The sequence below is a fragment of the Mobula hypostoma genome, chromosome 27 (assembly GCF_963921235.1).
Source record: "Mobula hypostoma chromosome 27, sMobHyp1.1, whole genome shotgun sequence".
In the NCBI taxonomy this organism is placed as follows: domain Eukaryota; kingdom Metazoa; phylum Chordata; class Chondrichthyes; order Myliobatiformes; family Myliobatidae; genus Mobula; species Mobula hypostoma.
Genome location: NC_086123.1, coordinates 12881807 through 12901954, shown reverse-complemented (window position 1 = coordinate 12901954; position 20148 = coordinate 12881807). Strand labels below are relative to the sequence as shown.

At 37.8% G+C, this 20148-nt stretch overlaps 1 protein-coding gene across 1 annotated transcript in view; it reads right to left on the bottom strand.

The window, feature by feature from the left end:
* Window positions 1-5787: 5787 nt before the first annotated feature.
* Window positions 5788-20148, bottom strand: part of rbm19 (RNA binding motif protein 19) — a 271057-nt gene continuing 256696 nt past the window's right edge. The window contains exon 25 of the mRNA XM_063034638.1: window positions 5788-12782. The gene's annotated coding sequence lies outside the window, so the exon portion shown is untranslated. The remainder of the gene's footprint in view (window positions 12783-20148) is intronic.

Sequence of the window (20148 nt, the reverse complement as noted above, 5' to 3'; positions counted from 1 at the left end):
GCAATAGAGGCTGAATGAATTCTGTCCAACTTTGAGTGGAGCACATAGGCAATGCTAGTGGTCCCAGTAACTGAGAAGAAGGGAGCTGTCTGGATCTGTGGTGATTTTAAGGTCTCCATCCACCCAGTATTGAAAGTAGATTATTTCTCTCTGCAAAAGGTCGAGGATATCTTTGCAAACCTTTCTGGAGGAAAACACTTCTACAAAGTAGACTTAACTGAGGCCTCCTGCAGATGGAGATGGAAGAAGAGTCCAAAGTAGTTCTCATCTTAAACATTAACATTACTGTATTGTTATAATAGGCTTATTTTTGGAGTAGCATCTACACCTGCACTCTGGCAGAAAGCTATGGGCCAGGTGCTACAAGGCAGCACAGCCACTCATTGTTACCTGGATGTCATCATTGTTACCGGTAATAATGACAGAATCCCAGAGTCACCTCCTACAACCATTAGGGAGGAGTCCCCAGAACCCGAGATTGCTTCACAGCCACAAGTCTCACCTGCCGAGCAGAGTGAACCCCCTTGCCAGGAAAAACATTATCCCACAAGAGTAAGAACACCTCCACAGCGATTCATTCTTTTGACCTGAATGAATGTACCATTTACTATGCTGTGAATGTAGTAGTTATATTATATAGTATACTGTCTATATAGTTGAGATGCATTCTCTCCTGAGTTGGAGTTTATAGCTAAGCAGGGAGGAATGTTGGGTTATGTGTAGAAGTACATAAATCGTACTACATCATCACACCATCATGTCAGAAATATACGTCTTGTTAGAGTAAAAACAATATTTAGACACACATTTTTCGGGCTCCTTGTTTTCCTTGCAACTTATTTTATGTTTTGCAGTTAAAAAACATAACAAATACCTTCAAATTTTTCACAGCATCCAATCCCTCCACCATCGGCGAACAGTTGTAGCAGTGTGTACTATCTACAAGGTGTGCTGCAACAACACACCAAAGCTCCTAAGGCAGCACCCTCCAGATCCACAACCCCTACCATCTAGAAGGACGAGAACAGCAGACACCTGGGAACACCACCACTTGGAAATCCCCCTCTGAGTTACTCATCATCTTGACTTGGAAACACATCGCCGTTCCTTCATTGTTGCTAGGTCAAAATCATGGAATTCTCTCCCAGTAGCACTGTGGGTGTACCTACACCTCAGTGAGTGTAGCGTTTCAAGAAGGCAGCTATTCACCACCTTCTCAAGGCAACTAGGGAAGGGCAATAAATGCTGGCTTAGCTGGTGACAGCCACATCCCATAAATGAATAAATAAAAAAAGCTCCTAACTTGTTGAAGTAGTGAAATTGTTTCAATTTCACTCCCGGCTGTACCTGGCATTTCCAAGTCTGAATGCTTGAAACCGCAGAAAGCAAAACAGATCTGAATTGTCTTACTGCTTATTTTTCGTCATCTATCAGTGACATAAATCACTGCTTTTTGAACACAACCACATGTAACTGACGCTATCTTTTGAAACTTTGCTCTAAGCACACTGTAGTGTCTAACGGTTACAGAAGTGAACACAACTGACGCTAGTTAGAAACTGTTCAACAACAATCTCCTGCTGCAATTAAGTGGCAGTGTCCCAAATAAATGAAGAGAATCCCAGCTCTTTTTTCACTTTGCTTTTGCTCCTTAAAAGTTATCCCAAATAAATGGCTGTCCCGATTAACCAATGGACCAATTAACTGGAAGCCATTGCATTTAAATAGCTTTTCCTAAAAATAAATTCCAACCATTTATTTACTTGCAGTTAGAGAGCTCCACTTACATATTGAATTTTTACCATTGGCACACTTCTCAATCAATCTTGAAGATGCGTTGTTATGGACCCTGATTTTCCCCACCATTGCCGTCATTCCAAGATGAATATTAATTGATTTAGGAAAGCACATATTGTAGGAATTCCTTGTAATAGTGATCAGCACTTAAGGCATTTTCTTTCATAGACACTTACTTATTATGATGTTAAGCATACAGAATAGACACGGAGAGTCTAAAGCAATTTGTTTGATCTGCTTCTATTTGTGACCCTTATCATAAAGCTGGTTTATCTGATTCCCAAAATGATCACTGCTTATCCTGCTCAATAGTTTGCTATAAACTCAATTCTAATTTGTTTTCCTGGTCACCACATTCTCTTCTCACCATGCCACCATTCCAGCTGGAGCATGCAGTAGAGCTTACAGTTGTATTTTCCAAACAAGCAGGATGCCCTTGCGTGCTGTCAACTGTAGGCACCTGCTTACATTCATTCGGCATGGATCGAACAAGCACTTGGGTTTTGCAATCTGTCTTTTTTCCCAGTCAGATTAAGATCATAATAAAGGCTTGCGCTGAGGGTAATATTGCCCAGGATAATCTGGAGCAAGCAGAGTCAATGGAAATTACTCACTTGTGGTGGGGTTGGTATAGTGCATGGAGTTAAGATTTCTTTAATGTATGAAAGTTAGAAACTGTAGACAAAGGAAGGTCAGAATTCTAGTAGTTGCCCCTACTAGAAACCAGTTCAGATGTACGCCACCCAGTCTTCTCTTCTGCTTGCAAACCGATACAATTGGTGTGAATCTGAATGACAAGGACCTTTTTAAAAACATGTACTAAATAAGTTTGTGCAATGCGAAGATAATGTTAGAATTTAAGGCTATGGACAACACACAATGAGATTGATTCTATAGTCTGTGTGTACACGCCATACAATTATTAAAACCCCACAGGAACTGTTTATTATACAAGTATGCAGAAAGAAAAGGAGATGCTAGATCTATAGTCAAATTCAGAATCCCCATTCCACTGCATTGTATGCATTCAATAATTTAACCAGACACAAGACATTGGATGATCAGCCATGATCATACTGAATGGCGGTGCAGGCTCGAAGGGCCGAATGACCTACTCCTGCACCTATTTTCTATGTCTATGTCTATTTGCCAAAGTCCCTGCAATAAGACAAGTTGATTTTTTATCTTTAATTTGGCTTACAACAATTTATTATACCTAACCTGTAGTCTCTTATATGGTCCAACAGAGAGGATAATTGTTTTCATTAAATAATATGAACATGAAACAAAGAATGTATTTTCTTTGCTTTTTTAGCAAACTCGGCCTTTTCTCTTCGAAGTGAAAGTGGATGAGAGGTGACTTGATAGAAGTGTACAAGAAGAGGTACAGTTCAACTGGACAGCCAGAGGCTCCTTCCCAGGATGGAAATGGCTAATATGAGGGGGCAAAAGTTTAAGGTGATTGGAGGAAAGTATTGGGGGGTGGGGGGATGTCAGCAGTAAGTTTTTTTTTACACAGAGAGTGTGAGTGCATGGAACTCGGGCAGAGGCAGATACATCAGGGACATTTAGGAGACTCCTAGAAAGGCACTTGGTCAAAAGGAAAACTGAAAGGCTATGTGGGAGGGAAAGGTTGGATTGATTTTAAGAGTAGATTAGAGGGTTGGCACAGCATTGTGGGCTGAAGGTCCAGTACTGTGCTGGAATGTTGTATATTCTATGTTCTAAATACTACTTTGTCAAGCGTTGAGTTCCTTCTATAGACCCTCTCACTACCAATATGACCCCCATGTGGTTGCTATACCTTTAAACAACTCACAGAGTTTATAAGCCAGATAACTACCCACTATGGATCAGAACTGAAGAAGCCTCTTGGATGAGTAATGAAACGTCTTCTAGACAACACAGCAGGTCCAGTTGCCTTGATTTACTACTGCTTGGTATACAGTGACTTGGATGACTGAGAACCTTCATAGACATATTCTATTCTTTCTAATAGATGCTTGTCTTCAAACATATAATGAAACAATATCTTTATTATAAATACTTCTATTTACATCGGAGGTGTACAATTATTGATGACCAAATCAACAACTTGAATTCCACTTATGCAAAGCCCTGAACTTTCTGCAAGGTCTTTGCTGCTGTCATTTCAATAGCAGAGCACCAACTTTCTGTAGCTTCTTGGCAAGTGCGTACACATCCTTCTCTTACTGAGTTGCCCCCCTCCATCAAAATGAGTGTAGTCGCTAAACTTACATCAAGTCTAAAATGAAATCAGGTAATGCGGGAAATACGCAGCAGTTCAGATGGCATCTGTGGCAAGAGAAACAGATAATGTTTCAGATTGTAGGTTCCATCAGAACCCCAATTCCTCTTCAAAGTCGCAAAGGAAAATAAGCACCAATGTCGATGAGAAAGGGAAAAAGAGTACATCCCATTAGTGTTTTGGAGAGTTCCTGGAAGTGGCAGTCAATTAAACAAGTTCTCATTATTAAATTGTGTTTCATAGCCTCTCCTGTAAGAATGGAACAGTGGAATCATTCTGACAAGAGGAAAGACAAATGGTACGTACCGGGCTCTTATGGAAGCTGGTATGCATCATTTTTGTATCAGTCCCATTTTCATGCTCTGTCCCTGCAGCACTGAAAATGAATTCCTTTGATCCTTACCTATTCCTCTTTTGAAAACTCAGAATTGGTACCAGACCATGATCAGAAGTGAATGTTTTACCCCAGTTGTATCCTAGCCACTGTTATTTGAAGGTTCGACATAACCTTTCTGTTTTGTCCTCTCAAAATTCACAACTCCATACACTCTGCTAAATGCTTTCTGCGTACAACCTGCCACTTTCAATAATGGGCACTGCATTCTGTTTCAATGTATTAATTTAACCCGAGGCCATAAAAAGGTAAAGGAGGAAAATTTGGCCATTTAGCCCAAGTCTGTTCCACCATTCAATCAAGGCTGATTTTGTTTTTCAACCCCATTCTCATGCTTTCTTCCATTAACCCTTAAAACCCTTATTAATATCAATCTATCTAAAAATGCATAATGACTTGGCCTCCTAACGTCCCCTATGGCAACAAATTCTACAGATTAACCACACCCTGAGATTTGAGAAATTCCTCCATCTCAGGTTTAAGATAATGCCCTCACATCCTCTACTCTCCTACTATTGGAAACATCTTCTCCATACCCACTCTGTCCAGTTCTTTCAGTTTCTAGTAGGTTTTAATGAGATCCCCCTCAACCTTCTGAATTCCATTGAGCATAGACCCAGAGAGATCAAATGTTAAATTCCTGGGATTATTCTTGTGAAACTACTTTGGACTCGCTTAGATATATTTTTTCTTAGATACAGGGCCCAAAATTGCTAACAATATTCCTAATACAAACTGACTAATGTCTAATGAACTCGCAGCAGTACAGTCCTGTTTTTGAAACAATTGCTAACATCGCATCTTCCTTCTTTACTACTGACTCAACCTGCAAGTTAACCTTAAGAGAGTCCTGAATTAGGACTCCAAAGTCTCTTTGCGCCACTGATTTCCAAATTTCCTCCCCATTTAGAAAATAGTCCACACTTTTATTCTTCCTACCAAAGTGCATAACACCACACTTTTCTATGCTGTATTTCATCTGCCATTTTTTTGCCTACTCTCCCAACCTGTCCCAAATCCTTTTGTAGACTCCATACCTCATTTCACCCTTCTTCTTTGCCCAGCAAGGCTCCCAGCTTCAGTATTGAAACAATGCCACAAACTTAACTTTCTTTACATCTGTTTCTCTGTTCCAAAGTTGTCTCATTTTAAACATTTTTTAAACACTTAATTCATAGAAACTCTTCTAACCCACTGTAGCCATTCATAATTTTTGTACATAAGCATGCACCAGAGACTGGATTCTCAATCCGTGGATAGAGCAGTCAATAGTAAACAGAACAACCCCCTCCAAAATCAATTGCAAATGTTTTAATGATCTTGTGGTTGCACCCGGCAAACTATTGGCAGGCACAGGGTGGCAACATAAGTATTCAGAGAATAAAATCTGCAATTTCATGTGCACATATTTCAGAGAGGTAACTTATACAGATCAATGCTGCATAAACATTCAAATGGTTTTCAATGAGACTAAGGCCCCATTTAAGATTTTGTATAGTCTCTTTAATTAAATCTTAAAAGTACCATACAAAGCTTGTGGAAAAAATGTGCATTCTTATTCAGTAAATGGAGCTTTTCCATTTAAGTTGCATGTGATTTTCACAAAAGATTTATGCCAGTGTGAAGCAAAGCTTAGTATTTTAACATAAAACAAATGTGCTCTTACATTTTGCAGAAAACATATAATCTCATTATTAATGGTTTATTTTAAATGTTCAGCGAAAACCATTACTTAATGTAATATATGCACATCTTTATGGTAAATGTATCCTCATGCTTCTAAGTAATCCATTTACCTGCTTACAATACAGAAAATAGTAAACCTTAAAGCAGATTGAAAGAAAATTATCACTTTTTCAATGTTTTAAAGTAGCTCCTTTCACTTTATGGCTCTCATGTGTGGAGCATTTAAGTCACAGGGTGCAGTACAATTTCATTCATTAGGGTGGGGAAAGGATATAGTGCAAATAGAGAATTGCTAACATGATATTGAGACAATACAAAAGTAATGCAGAAAATATCCCAGCTTGCTATAAACAGCAATATCAAATCTACAGTAGATTAGCCATACGATTTGATGAGGGTATTTCAACCTAGTTAACCTATTACTTTGGATGAGATCATTATAAAACTTAAACATTTTAAAAAAATGTTTATTTTCTCAATAATTAAGCACAGCCAAACCGAATAATTTCCTGGTAAATGTAATATATTACTCGTAAATGTTGAAAACTCACTGATTTGTATAATTATTCAATGCTTTGTTTTTAAAAGATATTAAATATTAAATGTTCTGGAAAATTTCTTAAATGAAGCCTAATTCTGATTCTGACACTCTTCCCTCATCTTTATTTTTCTCCACAGCTTCTGGATTACCGCTCATCTGCTGACCTCAATGCTCAGTGAAGGCAGGCTACTGGGCTGGCGGGTAAAGCTTTCAACAAGTAAGGGGAAAATTTGATTAGATTGGCAAAGGAATTTGTTTAAGAACATCAATATACTTGGACGCAATGACAGAAAGACATGAAAATGTTGGGTAAAACAGCATGGAGATTAAGAGGAGTGCAAGTCAGCAGTTAAATGGTAGAGAACAAAGATAATATCTGCAGGAAGATAATTTATTTTAATTTTTCATTATGAGCGGTCACAAATGATTGGCTGTTACCATACGTAACACATTCAAAATACATTTATCAAAATATGTATATATTATAAAACCTTGAGATTTGTCTCCTTAGAGGCAGTACACAAAACAAAGAAAGCTCAAAAGGACCCATTAAAAAACCCACTAAACACCTAATGCTCAGAGTATAAAAACATCATGCAAACAATAAAAATAAGCAACTGGCTTCAGAACTGAAGTTTTATAAAAGACCTGAAGCCAGGCATACACTGCAGCTGAAACAGGCCACAGCCTCAGTTCATTGCAAAGCCGAGTAAATATTGCAATTCCACAGATGTGAAGTCAGGCAACACTGCAGCTGGTGATTAAATGGCAAAATTGACTTGAGTTGGAAACTAGAGAGCAACTTACTGATTACTAGATGGAACTTAGTTGTTGATAGCAATTATTCTGCAGTCAAGTTTCACAGTTGGCTGACCAAGACATTAAGATACATCTTTTCTTTTGTTTCTCAGTTTGCCCAGATCGTACTTGGATTTAGCAATAGGAATTGAGCATTCACTTCAGAGAAATATCAGTTATTGGGGTTAAAAGCAACCTATACACAAACTTGTTTTCAAAAAGCTTTGAGAATGATTTAGTTCAACAGCTAATCATGTTGAACTATGCAATCCCTGTATACATGTAATAAATGTATTTACTGTGGGCACTTAAAAATCCTCTAAATAATGGGACAGGCAGATCATATACATTAGAGGATCTGCCAAGATATCATCAGACACTTGTGGTTTTGGGTGCCTATTTTACCAAATGTAAGTAAATGGAGCCTTCTTTCAAAAAGTTTGGAAACTGAGAGATTATGGGGGCACATTTAGACAGCATTGGCACCTGTCAACACCTAAACAAAGCCTAAGTCCAGCACCCATCTATGACTTGGAAATCTAAGCATTCAAGTGCCAACACTACTTCTTTCTAATTGAAAAACTTCCTTTCCTTACGTGAAATGTGGTATTACTTCACGTTAATAATCCAGGTGAACATTTCTGGGCAAAAGATTTGTACCCATTTCCCAATTTTTAAGATAGGAGGGCATGGGATGATGTCAGTCCCCCTGTAATGCTCTTTTTGGAGTACTACAATCCTGGAAGCACAATTCATATGCATTCCCAGAAGTTGATTTTTATTAGAGCACTACCTGCCAACTTAGGTAATTAAGTATGTTGTGGAATAATAAAGTTATCTCCTATACTTACTGTATCACCAGTTACTCTTAATTTCAGCCACATCACCCAAAAATTTCCAGGTCAACTCCTGATCTGTTATCATCTGAGACTCAACTGAATCCAGCACGTCTCCATCCTTCCTACATTGATGCTGCTAGTTCCTAATCCCCACCCTTAGCACGGATACCTAGTTACTGTTCCTTTCCTCCTTTAATGAGCCCTTACCAGTTCTTCAGCCCTCAGCACAATATGTACTTTTGCAGTTGTTTCTCCCACTCCAGTCATTGAAATGCCAGTTCAGATCACACAATGCTCCACATCCCCAGGAATATACTGGTGGTCCCAATATTTTCACAAACAAACTCAAAACAAATGTTGATTTTCTATTCATCTGTGCTTCCAAGATTTAGGATTCCAAAACTGCATCTCAAATTTATTTTAGTTAATGTTTTACAAACAATCTTGGAATGCATATTAAGAATTATACTGTCAAGTGAATTTTACTCAGATTCTGAGTACAGTACTTGATTTCCATCAATTGGGCATTTAGCTGAGATTCCTCCTCCTCCTCACTAGAACTGGTGCTGAAAATAATTTCAGCAAAGGGCCAATGCCCGAAATGACTTTTGGCACCATATTGTGGTGCCCATCTCCCCTAAGTGTTTATTAGAAACTCCAGGTAGCTCCACTTTAAAGTAATCAATAAGCATTTTAACATATCAGGGCAATTGCTACCTATTATACTGATCGAGTCAAATTTGAATTCATGCCTTCACTGTGGACATACTTGGAATGACTTTTATAAACTACCTAAAACAGTACTGTAACAATAGGATCAAAATGTCAATGGTTGAAGAAACATATCAAGTAGTGTCATAAAATAAATCAGCTTCACTTTGTTGTAAATTTTATCATATGAAAATTAGATTATGAGGACACACAGTCTTCATTTATTGTCATTTAGAAATGCATGCATTAAAAAATGATACAACATTCCTCCAGAATGGTATCACAAGGAAACACAGGACAAACCAAGAACTAAAACTGACAAAACCACGTAATTATAACATATAGTTACAACAATGCAAAACAATACCATAATTTGATAAACAGCAGACCATGGGTACAGTAAAAAAAAGTCTCAAAGTCCCGATAGACTCATCATCCCACGCAGGTGGCAGAAAGGAGGAACTCTCCCCACCATGAAGCTCCAAGCGCTGCCAACTTGCCGATGCAGCACCAATAGAAGAACCCGACCGCATTGGACTCTGAGTCCATCCGAAAACTTCAAGCCTCCGACCAGCCCCTCTGAGCAACATCCTCTGCCGAGTGCTTCGACCCCACCCCGGCCGCTGAGCAACAAGCAAAGCCGAGGACTCGGGGCCTTCTCCTCCAGAGATTCTGGACCACACAGTAGCAGCAGCGGCGAAGCAGGCATTTCAGAAGTTTCACCAGATGTTCCTCTGTGCTTTCACGTCCGTCTCCATCAAATCAGCATTGTGCACATCACCCTACTTGACAAATAACAGACATCACCACCAGAGTGGCCGCTGCGAGCTGCGTTGCGCCGCCATCTTCCCACCAGGAAGAAATAAAGCAGTGTACATGTGTTCTGTAGATATGGGATCGCATTATACTTTATTGTCGCCAAACAATTGATACTAGAGCCTATAATCATCACAGCGATATTTGATTCTGCTCTTCATGCTCCCTGGAGTACAAATCAATAGTAAATATTAAAAATTTAAATTATAAATCGTAAGTAGAAAAATAGAAAAGGGAAAGTAAGGTAGTGCAAAAAAACCGAGAGGCAGGTCCGGATATTTGGAGGGTATGGCCCAGATCCGGGTCAGGATCCGTTCAGCAGTCTTATCACAGTTGGAAAGAAGCTGTTCCCAAATCTGGTCGTACGAGTCTTCAAGCTCCTGAGTCTTCTCCCGGAGGGAAGAGGGACGAAAAGTGTGTTGGCTGGGTGGGTCGTGTCCTTGATTATCCTGGCAGCACTGCTCCAACAGCGTGCGGTGTAAAGTGTGTCCAAGGATGAAAGATTGGTTTGTGTGATGTGCTGAGTTGCGTTCACGATCTTCTGCAGCTTCTTCCGGTCGTGGACAGGACAACTTCCATACCAGGTTGTGATGCACCTAGAAGAATGCTTTCTACGGTGCATCTATAAAAATTAGTGAGGGTTTTAGGGGACAGGCCAAATTAAATGCTGTTTAAAAGGCTCAGTTTTCTAAATTCACACTTTGAATTTTCTTGTAAAAATTTCAGTGTAAAAGCTAACATTTCAGTATTAAATTCCCAATTTATCCAAGAGGGATTAAAGAACCATAAGTGAAGCATAAATAATAAAAACAGAGGCATAGAGCACTTGAAATGCCACATAATAAACACAAGAGGCAAATTACTTTATCTTAATCTTGCATTCAGCAGTTGTGCTTTAAACCTAAAGTGATAGCCCTGTAACATTAATAGTTCTCTACAAAAAGTTTTGTGTTAATGTATACATACTCAAATATAATAAAGAAACACATATTTCAACCTTCAGATCCAGCTCAACCCAGTACCCATTATGGAAGTAAATACAGTGAATTTCAGTTAATTGGGTGGAGCAGCCACTTATTTGAAACAACTCTTAAGGAACAAAAACTAATCGAGAAAACAGCTGGAATTCCCTTCCTGTCTATGTGCTGCTTAATTGGATGAGGAGACTGTTGCTGAACAGTTTCTAACTAGCAACAGTTGCCTGCACTTGTGTGACCTATAGACATTACACCATGCTTAGAGCAAAATGTTTTTAATTAGTGTCAGTTGTATGTGTTTGTGTTCAAAAAGCAATGATTTTTGTCACTGATAGTTGGTGAGAAATAAGCAGTAAGACAAGTCAGAATTGTTTTGCTCACTGTGGTATCAAACAATCAGGCTTGGAAATGCCCAAAACAGCCAGGAGTGAAAATTAAATCATTTCACTACTTCAACAAGATAGAAATTATTAAGAATTTGAAGGTATCGACAATCATCTTTAATGTAACAATGAAAATGAAGATTTGGAGGATGCAATTGACAAAAGCATTGTATGAAGGCACTCCATTATCTGCACCAGGTGACTGCGCAGATTTTGTTTATTTACAGTCAATCAAAAGAAAACGGAAGAGTACACTGAATCAATTCCTTCATTGATAAATATTAGGAACTAATAGAGTTTTATAGTACTGTAATAGTTCTAATTTGCTTTGTATTTTATTTTAATACATAATTTGTTACTCAGTTAAAGCAGTTTGTCTTTTCTATACTGTTTTAATCATTTCTATGAAACTTCGGCAGGCAGCTGCTTAATTGGGCCAAAATGTACTGGTCCCTGTGTTAACCGGAGTCCACTGTACATGCAATATGCTGTGGTAACTGCTTTTTAATGACCATAGTACTAAAAATTATTAAACTGCTAATTTTTAAAAAGTGAGATTTGTTCAAACATAAAATGAATACTCCTTCAGAAAGTATGGGAATGGGCCAATCCATTTGAAATTTTCAACATTCATGCTGAGTTTGCAATTATAAGCTCATCATTGTATTGAATAATTCTATACTGCATTGCATGTGAGGTCTGTGACTACCTACACTCACCATGCAGGACTATTTAAATGTTTGATGTGGCAAATATTTTACTTTAAAGTTCAAGACACCAATGATACAAATTGTCAGCCTTTTACTGAGTTTTGTGTTAAGTCAAAAATAGTTCTCCAAATTTCAAAAAGAGACAGTACAGTATTTAAAATAGTAAAGCATAACAATTGTAACGTATCATTTGGAATATTTTCCCACTGACTATACTTAAACAATACAAAAATAGAAATTCAGTGAAATTCTCTGCTATTAATCTTGAAAATCAACAACAAACCACTGACTATCCACATTCTTGGGCTTATGACTGATGTACAGATGTTGCGCTATTCTCTCTCTCCAATAGTGCAGGATCAATACAACTGCACGATATTCAAGCGCATGGCAGATTTCTTCTGCTATTAGTTTTCATCTTCCAGTCACTATGTGTCAGGCTTCAAATTACCTCATAAAGTTTATTTAGTATTCCATGAATACATAACCAGTTGGCACAACGGTTTTTCATCATGTGTTTGAGATGGGAGTTCAAAAATCGATTACACTGCCGCTACTTTTCACAAACGTTGCTCAATAGGTTGTAGAGTGTACCATTCATGCATTATGATTTATGACCAGACTGCAAACAGTCACTGATATCCATCAGAGTTTGTGCCGGCTGTGCTGTTTGCAGTTAAGTTTCTCAAAATACAGCCAAAGAACATTTCAGATTAAAACAGATGGCTATTTGACTTCTTCCAACTTGCTGACGGGTCCAGTGTTTTTTCTTTTAAAACCTGTGCTTGTTGGTGCTCCTCTTAAGTTTTTGATGGTTGAGTGTCTTACCCAGTACATGTGAAACCACATCATGGGACATCTCTGCAAAAGAGAAACAAAACTTAAATTAAAGCTTAAGTAAAAATTGTAACAATATTCACTTTTACCAGTTCTTTAATTCCATCTCCAAACCAAAAACAACTGTGGTACTTTCCTTTAATGGACAATATGAACATCTGATATACAGTCCATTCAGAAATGAAGTTGCAACTACATAGAATAAAAATAAAGTTTGCCTCCCCCATTTCATTTTTTGCTCTGATAAAATATATTTTCAATTTAGAGATAAATCAGCAGATGCAAAAAGACTAAAGACAGGGACTAAATTCATTAAAAATTTAACAGCTCTTATAATTACAAGTATCTATATTCTGGAATATTAGAGCCTTTTAGCCAGCTTTCTGCTGCAGTGTCACTAGTTATTAAAGTATATATTATGAAACAATGACTGGTGTACAGATTTCTGTAAATATTTTAGCTTTTGATGGCTGTGTACTGAAATAATGCCCTAAGGTTACAAGGGAAACTAATAGCCCAGATTAATTCAGACAGCCCTGAGGACATAATTGCAAACTGAAGGTACAGTACCTTTGTAGCTCATTTGATATTGTAGTTCAGAGGCCAGAAAATTACAGTTAATTATTTCATTGTTCACTAATGCTCCAGTCACTAGATCCTCAGTAGTTAGGCCACTTTTCCCACAAACAATTCACTGTCACTTAGATTTTTAAAATCAGCCAGTCAGTCGATACAAGTTCAAAGAACTGTATTAAATCCACATTATTGAATATGGATACTGAATGTTGGTATCCTGCAGGATCTGACTAAAATAAATAATCAGATAAGCCTGGATCACACTGACCACAATACTTGGCCAAGCTTTACCTACTTCCGAAGGACTGAATGAGTCTGGCTCTGCATCTAACAGGCCTCTATTAAGTAAAAGTGATCTACCAGCAACCATGGAGTCATAGAACACTACAGCACAGAAACAGGTCCTTCGGCACATCGAGTAAATGCCGAACCATTAATCTGCTAAGTCCCATCAACTTGCACCTGGACCATACCCTTCCGTACCCCTCCCATCTATGTACCTATCCAAATTACTCTTTAATGTTGAAATCGACCCCGCATACACAACTTGTGCTGGCAGCTTGTTCCACACTCTCACCACCCTCTGAGTGAAGAAGCTCCCCCTAAACTTCCCACCTTTCACCTGTAACCCATGACCTCTGGTTCTAGTCTCACCCAACCTAAGTGGAAAAAGCCTGCTTGCATTTGCCCTATCTAGACTCCTGAACAACTCTTGAGAGCTTCAGGTCTGTCGAAGGTAGTAGGAGCCTCTATAAATATTGTTAAATACCTATCTGATAGAGAACAACATTTAAAAAATATTAGAATGGATCTGTTATTCTAAAAAGTGAAGTAATAAAAAAAAAGTGAAATTATTAATCACTTGCTTTCACTGTCCTCCTCTCCCCACACCCCAATCAAAGGGTTGGTGACCTCATGAAGTTACCATTCCTATGTCAACTCTTCATGGTTTAAGAAGAACTGAAGGCTGGATGTGGAATGCATCCAGAGACTCTCTTAGTATCTCCCTAGTCTGTCACTGGACGCAGTGGATAGTCAGATCATTGAAAACATGTTTGTCAGGATAGTTTTGTAACAATCTTTAACATTTTTAGAAATTAAAATATGTGTCACTGTACACACAAGCTAAGGACAAAACTTTGGCGGCACACAGCTGAGTGCTTGTGGATCTTTCTGGCATACTTTAGCCCCATCTGTTCTGCATATAACTAGTGTATCAATGGGAAATGCTAACAAGTTGGCATATAATTAAGACAGCATTGCAAATAGGAATGCAGATTATTATTGCCCAATGCATGTGGTTCAAAGTGAAACCTAAAGCAAAGTTAAAAATTTCACCCAAAATTGTATAATTATAAATTACAGCCTGGAACAGTTTAAACTTTTCTAATATTTTCCAATGTTGATAGTGCTTTGGGGTGAAATGTTTCTTTCCAAATAAACGCTTTAAAAACATGCACTGGTTGATAATAAATCCAAGACCATTAATAAAGGTCATTAGGTTGAATCTATTGCTATTCTGCCACTAACAATGATTAAAAAGATGGATAACATATCATGAAAAATAGTTCAATCATAGATATAATATTAGACAACAATAGGAAGGAAGGCTGCATAATTCTGATAAAGTCCAACTTTCAACATGATTGAATTTCATTTTTTGAAAATATATTTCTTATAAACATAATACAAGTTTACAAAAAGAGTTTCTCAAGAGCTTTTCTTTAGCTTAATAATACCCTCATCACATTGTAACCTCCTTACCACTGTCATGCATGTATCTATTACTTTCTGTTTTATTTCGCATTTCATTTTTAAATAAACAAGTTAAATAAAGAAACATCTGTTTTCTTCTGAAAATTGAATTGATTTTTTAATCTGCCTGTCTGCCCGCCTGGCCAGCCCCATTTATCTGATCACAGTGCCACTCTAGACATCTTAGCCAGCTTCATCTTCTTCCTCTCCTTATTAGCCATTGTCCCTGACAGTTCCGTATCTTGGATATCTTCTCAATATCACAATGTGAATGGAGAGCTGAGAAGCAGTGAAATACACAAACATGCTCCCGACAACAACAGAGCTTACCTGCCACACTATTAAAGGCCTACTTCCAACAATACAATCTCAGAGTAAAGAAACAAACTTAGAATGAAAAGGTAGAAATTCAGTTAGAGCTGCAACAAGCAAATGTACTGGATACAGGCAGGATTTATAACTCAATGGTTATCTTTCAGGGGATATTCCATTTGTCCAGAAGTTCTATAATGTATTTGTGCCTCTGGGAGCTTTATATTATTAGGAATGGCACTATTTTTCTGTAAATTATTTCTTTCCATTGTGTATTCAATGTTTCATCTACTTTATCTACACCCATGCATACAAGATCTCACACATAAACCAGTCTTGAACAGCTTTATAGAACCTGTGAAAGGTGTAGATAGGAATAAATGTGAGAAAACAACTTAACCAAAAAAGTAGTAGATTTAGATTTTAACCTTTAAACAGTATGCAAGCACACTGCAATCCAATATGTTACTGCCTTAAGGAATAAAATAAGAAAATCTGTTTTTTTAGCATTCAATTTGTTCTGCAATATTAACAGAGTGGAAAAGAGAGTTTGAATGAGGCTTTTAATAGACATTATTCAGATTGACCAATTATATAGGGCTTTAAAGACACTGATACAGAGAGAATGAGATAAATTTGCATCTAGTAAATTGGTTTCTGACAGGACTGCAACAACCTTTCAAGTTGGTGATGCATGGAAATTAGAAAAATTTAGCAGGCAACCAGCTTCGCCACAAAGTTTAACGTTCATTTTGCAAATCATTCTTACATTCCAACTTGTAATGTTTTGTAAAATTGCAAGTATTTTGTAAATCTCTTGTTTTAAAACCTTCTTAGAGAAAAGGTGAACAGTGATGGAAATCAAATACTCAGAATCTGAGTAAAATTCACTTGACAGTATTCACTTGACTTAATATGCATTCCAAGATTATTTGTAAAAACATTAACTAAAATAAAATTGTGACTCATTATATCGGTAATAAAAGCCTGTTTTACATCCCTAATAATACACACTAAGGTCTAAAATCCTGTAACACACACACACACACACGTGTGCGCGCGCAGATGAGAGAAACTGTGCCCATGTGCCAAATGCCAATATCACACTCCCTTTGAATAGTGAGCATCCCAATCCATTGGTGTTCTGAAAGTGAAACCTGGTATAAATTTAGCATAGCAAAGTTATATTTAGTTAAAACTAAATGGAAATTAGCTGTAAAGGGACACAGGTACTCAACACTGCCCCCCCAAAAAAAATGGCAGACAATGGGTTCACATGAGAACCAATGAATCCCTCTGGTGCAAATATTAATGAAGATTGGCTAAGAAATTTGAGAAGCTAAGATCAAAAATAAAATGCAGACCCTGAAGGGTAATAATCCCAATATTTAGTACAGTGACACAGGGTAGAACAGAACAGAAATTTGTAAGTTTGTGCCAAAGAGTAGTGTAGGACCTAAGAAACAGCTTAAATACTTGGGATACCGGCACCATTACTAGGAGAGAGAGCTATTCCATAGAAATGGGTTCCGATTCAAAAGGGCTGGTAAAATCAAATTGGCAAAAGTAGATTGGAGGATAGGTGAACGAATAATTGGGGAGGTGATGGCACAATAATGTTATTATTGGATTATAATCTGAAGTCCTGGGGACTTGGGCTTGAAAACTACTATGGCAGATCGCGATAAATTCAAATGTGAGTTCTCGAATTTAAAAGTTTAATGGAACCCTTTATGTCGACTGTCATAAAGACTCATCTAGTTCACTAGGAGAGGAAATATGCCGTCCATAAACAACGTCAAGACTAGTCCTGCCATCCTTGCAAATATGTCATCATTCATTGACCATCGCCGAGTCAAAATCCTGGAGCTCTCCCATAACACTGGGTACCACCACCTTCACATGTGTAACTAGGATGGGCAATTAAATGCTGGTTCAACCCATCAAATCCATACCCTTGTATGAACATATCAAAGGAATGATCTTTTCTAATTAGACAAGATTAACTGGACATCAAAGGAAAAGTGATCACAATTTAACATAATTTTCAAAGAGTCATGCAGCTTTCAGAAACCGATACCTTCAATTTAAAGACAACTGTAGGCTTCCAGGTTTAAGGAAATAATTCAAAATTCTTAATAACAAAGTAAACTTTTGCTATTTAAGCAGACGAATCATGGCATTAAATTAAAAGGCTAAAAAATAGTAAGCACTAGGATTAGATGTGAGGAAACAATGATAAATATAAAATAATTATGAGAATACATTAGCCAAAAATATAATATAAAAATTGAAATACCATCTCCAGGGTGCTATGGGACTTGGACTGCAAGATCCTTGTAAACAACAATATCCTTAAGGGTCCTGTTATTTACTATATAATTTCCTGTTATATTTGACCTCCAGAGTGCAACATCTCAAACTTGCTTGGATTAAAGTCCATCTCCTCAAAACCTTCTACTCACATTTATTGTACTGTATATACTGCTGTTTCCTTTGATGACTTTCTCATCATCCACAACTTCGCCAGTTTTTGTGTTGCCTGTAAACCTACTAATTACAGTAGACCCCTACAAATCATGTACGTTTTCCTTCATTTATAACGGAGGTCCCACCACTCATCCCTGCAGGACACCGGTGATCACAGATCTCTAGTCAGAATAACACCCTTCCACCACCACTCTTCCGTTTTCTATGGTCAAGACAGGTTAGAATCTTGTCTACTAAGTCAGTGTGGTTGTATGTGCCTTAATCTTCTGGATCAATTAAACATGGGATAGCTTGTCGAGTACTTTCCTTGTCTTCATGTAGACAATATACACTGCCCTACCCTCATCAATCATCCTTGTCACCTCCTTAAAAAACTCAGTCAGGATTATTAGACATGACCTTCCCTCACACAAAGCCATGGTGACTCCCTCATAAGTCCAATGTCCATGCTTGCCCATAAGTGAATAAATCCTATCTCAAAGAACCTCCTCCAATAATTTCTCTACAATAAAACATATTTGCTAAATCCTTCAGCATTCTTTGAGCAGGTAACTAGCAAAATAGATGAGGAATAAATGGTGAAAGTAGCACATCTGGATTTCTATTTTGAAAATGGATTTAAGTACCTAAAGGAAAGGTGGACATCTGCATTGGGAATAACAAGTGATATGGATTCATAGGAATCGATGTATAGTAGGCCCCTATACAATTTTCAGTTTAAGTAAATGACTGATAAAGAAAAAATAAGAGTGCAAGGTTGTGCATTGGTAGGAAGATTAAAAAAAACAAATTAGTAAATAGAAAGGACACACAGCAGAAATAAAATCTCAAAGTTCAAAGTCAATTTATTATCGAAGTACATATATATCACCATATACAACCCTGAGATTCATTTTCCCATGGGCAGTCACAGTAAATACAAGAAATACATTACTGTATAATCAATGAAAGACCACGCCCAACAGGACAAACAACTACCAATGTGCAAAAATAAACACCAAACTGTGCAAATACAAAAAGAGAGAGAAAATAAATAAATAATAAAATATAAATAAGGAATAAGTATCGAGAACAACAGTTCAGTGATGGGGCCACTGAAGTTGAGTGAAGTTATCACCTCTGGTTCAACAGCCAGCTGGCTGAGGGGTAATAACTGTTCATGAACCTGGTGTGGGTTCTGAGGCTCTTGTACCTTCCTGATAGTAGCAGCAAGAAGATTGCACAGTCTAGATGGTGGGGGTACTTGATGTTAGATGTTGCTTTCCTGCAACAGTGCTCCATGTAGATGTGCTCAGTGGTGGGGAGAGCTTTACCCGTGAAGTAACTGGGCCATATCTACTACTTTTTGTAGGCTTTTCCATAATATGACACTGGTGTTTCCATACCAGGCTGTGATGCAACCAGTCAATATACTCTCCACCACACATCTATAGAAGTTTGTCAAAGTTTCAGATGACATGTCCAACCTTTGCAAACTTCTAAGAAAGTAGAGGCTCTGCCATGCTTTCTTCGTAATGGCACTATTGAGCTGGACTCGGGACAAATCCTCTGAAATGATAACACAAAGGAATTTAAAGTTGCTGACCCTCTCCACCTCTAATCCTCTGAAGAAGGCTGGCTCATGGACCTTTGGTTTCCTCCTCCTCATGTCAAAAACCATCTCCTTGATTTTGCTGATATTGAGAGGTTTTTATGAAGAGGAATCTAGGTGTGATGGCTTAGAAGCAAAAAGCAAACATGCAGTTACAGCAGGCAATTAAGATTAAAAATATGTTGGCTTTTACTGTAAGGGGGGTGGATTTCTAAAGTAAGGAAGTCTTATATTGTTGATTTTGCATAGGGTTTCAGTAGGATCACATTTAGAATATCATGTGCAAACATTGTCCCTGTATCTGAGGAAGTATATCCTGGTTTTGGAATCAGTTCAGTACAGTTGAGACTGCTCCATGCAGAACGATTGAGGAAACTTGACTGATTGACTCATTCATTTGAATGAGAAGTGATCTAATTGAGCCATACGAGATTCTGAGAGGGGCCAACACGGGAAGCCCAAGAAGCAGTTTCCTCTATCTTGCACGTCCAGGATGAGAAGGCATAGCTTGTGAAAAGGGACAAGACATCTTGGACTGGAAGAGTGAAATTACATGAAGTGTTGTCAATTTTGAATTCTCTAGCTTGGGTTCTTCAAACACAAGTGATAATGCAGCTGAGTGAAAGTGACTGTGAAATACAGGACCAATCACAAATGTACTAAATG